This window comes from Bidens hawaiensis, unplaced genomic scaffold (genome assembly GCF_021521415.1).
Source record: "Bidens hawaiensis isolate Kalapana, Puna unplaced genomic scaffold, B.hawaiensis_p1.1 tig00022490_1, whole genome shotgun sequence".
Lineage (NCBI taxonomy): Eukaryota > Viridiplantae > Streptophyta > Magnoliopsida > Asterales > Asteraceae > Bidens > Bidens hawaiensis.
In genome coordinates, this window is record NW_027493499.1 from 85,420 (window position 1) to 90,808 (window position 5,389).

At 39.5% G+C, this 5,389-nt stretch overlaps 1 pseudogene; it reads right to left on the reverse strand.

Annotated features, from left to right (window-relative positions):
- Window positions 1-274: 274 nt before the first annotated feature.
- On the reverse strand, window positions 275-994 carry LOC143565621 (secreted RxLR effector protein 161 pseudogene; annotated as a pseudogene).
- Between the last annotated feature and the right edge of the window lie 4,395 nt (window positions 995-5,389).

The window sequence follows — 5,389 nt, forward strand, 5'->3', positions numbered from 1 at the left end:
AAAACTCAATTACAATAATCCCTCTCATAATACAATAACTTTAAATATGGCTATGTATTTATAGGATGACCCAAACTTGGTCAACAATTAATTACCAAATATAAAGCCAAAATTGCAACCCCATAAACCCATTACAACATTAATGAATTCCATGAGCTCAATAGGTCCAACCCGGTCACCTACGCGTGACGGACCTATTATGATGGAAAATACCAACAATCACCCCCTAATTTCCGACTCGAAACTAGGAGATCTTCAACGTCGAGAAATCTTCTCATCTCGTCAAACTTGATCTGCAAGTGCTTTCGTAAGAATGCATGCTTGATGTTCCTTGCCCACTGATATGCTCTACCACTAACTTCTTCCACTCCACACACTCCCGTATATAGTGAAATCGGGACTTCATGTGCTTGCTTCGACTTTGAAAAACGGGATTTTTAACCAAGGTAATCGCCGATATGTTATCAATCTTTATTACCACTTCTTGCAATTTCATTCCGGTTAATTCCGCCAATAATTCACCTAACCATACGGCTTGTCCCACTGCTGAGCTCGACACCATGTACTCCGCCTCGCATGATGAAAGCGCTACAATGCATTGGTTTTGTGAGCACCAAGAAATCGGGGCTCCCCCATAATAGAACACACGACTGGTAGTGCTTCTCCCATCGTCTTGATCAATGTTATGGCTACTATCACTATAGCCGGTCAACTCCTTTGATCCACTTCGTTTATACATGATCCTCCATCCAGCAGTTCCTTGAACAAAATGAAGAATTTGCTTAATTGCTGCCAAGTGAAACTTCTTTGGAGTTTGCATGTATCTACTGACCATGCCAACCAAAGAAGCCAAATCAGTTCTAGTGTTTAACAAGTAATGAAGATACCCAACCAACTTTTGGTACTCTGTTGCATTTGCATCAACATCATCCTCGGATTTAGACAATTTCACATTATGATCCATGGTAACACCTTTAGGATAAGAATCCTCCATCCCGACTTCTTTCAATAACCGCCGAGCATAAGCACTTTGATGGATTCTATCTCATTCTTCAAATGCGAGACTTTGATTTCGAGATAGTAAGTGAGCATTCCCAAATCAAACATTTCAAACTTCTTGGATATTGCAAGTTTGAAATGATTCATGTGATTGTTGTTCAAACCTGTAACGACCAAATCATCGAAAACACGCCGACAATATTAATGTCAGTTCCAATCAATATCCTTTACACCGCTTGTTCTTCGAGTACATCACAAATTTCAAACATGTGAGAATACTGTCAAGCTTAGTTATCCACGCCTGTGGTGTTTGCCTCAAACCGTATAAGGCATTGGTTAGCTTGTAGACTTTGTTTTCCTCCATGGGGTTAACAAACCCGTCTGGTTGAGAAACAAAGATCTATTCTTGTAGCTCCCCATGTAAAAATGCCGACTTTACATCCAAATGATGTAATTGCCATCCCTCAGAAGCTACAATGGAAATGAGCACACAAATGGTTTCAAGTCTCGCCACCGGAGCAAACACCTCGTCAAAATCGACTTCGGGTTGTTGCACGTAACCCTTTACCACCAGTCTTGCTTTATATTTATTTATCGAACCATCCACATTTCTTTTCACCTTGAAAACCCACTCCAATCCGATAGCTTTAGCCCCTCTTGGTAACTCGGTCAACTTGCATGTGTTGTTTCGTTTAATAGATTTGATTTTTGTTTGCATACCTTTTATCCACTTTAGTTTGAATTTTGCTTCACCTAAATTCCTTGGTTCACCTTCTTATAACAAAATAAGTTCAATATCCTCCACTTCCAAACATAGGACATAATCATTGAACTTAACTAGTGCGATCGGAACTTGTAAGGATCATCTTACGTTACTTTCTGGTTCATCAAGTGCTACTGTCGCTAAATCAATTGCTACTGGTGTCGCTAAATTTGTTGTTGAGCTGCTGGAATTAGCGACCAGAGTTTCAGAATCTGTCGCTAATGGTGATGAAGGATTGTCTGAATTAGCGACAGAAGCTGTTTGTGATTCTGTTGCTTAAGTTGGCGGCAAAACTGAATTTTCGTCGCTAATGTTGTTGCTTCCAATAGGCTTGGTTACAACTTGTCCAACTCCGGTATCAATAACCCTATTCCAATCAACCAAAAATAAACCCGGTGCTAGCTTCGTTTATTGTTTTACCTCGAATTAGACCAAACCCACGTCTTCTTCTCATCAAACCACATCACGAGCTATCACAACCTTCTGGGTCTTCGGATCGAACAACTGGTAAGATTTGGACCCGGTCTCGATTTTGATATGCACTAAACTCCTCGACCGGTCATCAAGTTTTTTCAAGTGGGTTCCCACTATTTTTGTATACGCCACACAACCAAATACTTCAAGATGAGAGATATTCGGTTTCTTTTGTTTTAACATCATCTATGTCGTTTTCTCCTTTATGGCACGAATAGGAATCTGATTCTCGATGTATGTGGCATGTCAAATTGCATCACCCCATAAGTAATTCGGAACACCCATTGCTTTTAACATACTCTCTGTCATTACCAATAAGGTTCGGTTTCGTCTTTATACCACCTCGTTTTTTTGAGGAGTATACGGTTTCGTTAAATGTATTTGAACGCCTTACATGTCAGAAAACTGGTTGAACTCAGGTGAGGTGTCACACCCCCTTCTTAGGCCTGGGCGTGTAACCATAAGTTGGTACCACATTTGTAAATAATCAGAGTTACGTGTTAAAAGCGAAAGTCTTTTTAAACATGTGGATTTAATATATAATATTTATATTACAAAAGACGGGATTATAAAATACCCGTTTTAAGTTATAACAAAAGCATTACGTGTTTAATTATAAACCACCATTTTATATATATATATATATATATATATATATATATATATATTTAAGTTTACAAAAAGAGCCGAGCCATCGGATATCTTGAGCACTTCGTTCTTCAAGCACTAACTTTGGTCACCTACAAAATGTAAGAAAATACGTCAGCAACGAATGCTGGTGAATATGTTGACGCTAAAAATATTTCATTTACTTAATCACCCCTCGAGACTACGTAGGTCACGGCCCATCGTGGCTTAGGAATAATCAAGTTAAAACAATACAATTCATAAACTTAAGTCTCTACACTCGGATCCCCCAGCAAACACCGCAGCGTTCGACTAGTTGAGTGCCTATACGTATACACAAGGTTATACTCCCCGCATGCAGCGTAATTGTGACTAGGTGTGACGTGCCCATCACATATGTAAGGATCCAGACAAACGTACACGATAGCCTGAGGCCAGTGTTTATACCCTTGTTTATAAATGTTTTAGAGACACTTAGTCTCATGTAAACCTTTTCATTTAACATGTTTGACTCGTTTTGGAAACAGGTTTGTAAAGTTGGGGCGTATTCACTTTTTGATTTGGATCGGCTTCAAACACCGCCCGAGGGTATTTCCCGTTGCTATCTCGCACCTATAGTACGAGTATAACCTTTTGTTAGTCGGATAAACAATCCGGCTTAAGACTTTTAGTCTTTTATAATCTTTACCTCGATGAACCGTTAGTTCAAAATCTCTTTTACTTTAAAACTTTTAGTTAAAAAGTAATATTATAAACCTTTAGTTTATTTTCATAAAACCCTACGTTTCTTATTCTCTAAGAAACGTATTCCTTTCTTTTCTTTATTATTTAAGAATAGTTATTTATTACCTAAATAATATTTCTATAACAAAGAATCACACATATATAAAAAAATATTCTTAATTTCTTTCTTTACTTTTCTTTGTTATATTTTCTTTTATTTTATCGAGGTATCGAGTATAACCTTGACTTAGGGTTTTAAGCCTTTTAAAATATTTTATTATTATTTTTTTATTTGGGCATTATGTCTACTTTTTTTGGTTTAAGAATAACCTAAACACTCGAGCAACACTCCAACACCACTTCTCCTTCTTTTCCTTTTTGATCAACTTTTCTTCTCGCCACTCTTTCCTTGGCACGCAAATCGATGAACACCAATACTTCACCGTCGACACGCTTTACGAGGCTAATCGTCATAATGTCAGGGAATGGAAATCTCCTTCTTGGTTGATACGTCGGTGGACAGTGGCACGAATTACGCGGAAACGGGCACGGGAATCGAGGAATCAGGGTACGAACTTCGAGGTAATCGAGCGTATGCTTTACGGGTCTAGAGAGAGTTGTATGTGAAAACTTGGTGTGATTTGTGAAGATCCCGGACTTGCTATTTAGGCTGAGCCCGTCGCGTATCGCGACGTAGGCTCTCTAAGTCACCACGTAGACCTGCCACGTGGCGACATGTGGTTGGCGTTGCGCCACGTGTGGACACGTGGCACGCCACGTGCTCAGTTTGTCAGATAACCCATCGCGATACGCGATGGGTCTCTCTTCTGATCCATCGCGTATCGCGATGGGTCAGGAAAACAGAATTTTCATGTTCAACCCTAAGGTTTGGATTTTGACATTTTGAGTCCATTGACTTTGGAAATTTGTTATTTTGAACCCGAAACTTTCACGATGTTACATCCTCCCCACCTTGAAACAAACTTCGTCCTCAAGATTGCTTCTTTTAGAATAGATGGGGGTATTTCTTTCTCATTTCGGTTTCGAGTTCCCATGTGTACTTGGGGCCTCTTTGCGATTCCCACTTTAGTTTTACGATTTTCAATGTTCGTCTCTTTAATTTCTTTGTTTTTGAATCTTCTATTTGAATTGGACGTTCTACAAATTTTAAGTTTTTATTTATTTCGACGTCTTTTAAGGGCATTGACAAAGATTCATCGGCTAGACATTTTCGCATATTTGAGATGTGGAATACATCGTGTATCCCATGCATTTCCTCGGGTAGTCGCAATCGGTAAACAACATTCCCGATTCGCTCGAGTATCTCAAATGGCCCAACAAATCGAGGGCTAAGTTTTCCTTTCTTTCCGAAGCGAACTACGCCTTTCCATGGCGAGACTTTTAAAAGAACTTTTTCATAAACATTAAATTCCAACGGCTTACAACGGACGTCGGCGTAACTCTTTTGGAGGTTACGTGCCGTCTTAAGTCATTCACGGATTTGAAGAACTTTTTCGGTGGTTTCTTGGACTATCTCGGGTCCAGGTAATTGATTATCTCCAGTCTCAGAGTAGCACACAGGCGTTCTACATTTTCGACCATATAACGCCTCGAATGGTGCGGCTTGAATGCTTGTGTGATAACAATTGTTATAAGAGAATTCCATTAGGGGCAAGTGGTCATCCCAACTTCCATCTAAGTCTATAACACACGCGTGGAGCATGTTTTCCAATGTTTGAATTGTCCTTTCGCTTTGCCCATCAGTTTGCGGATGATAGGCGGTGCTAAGGTTTAGCTTTGTGC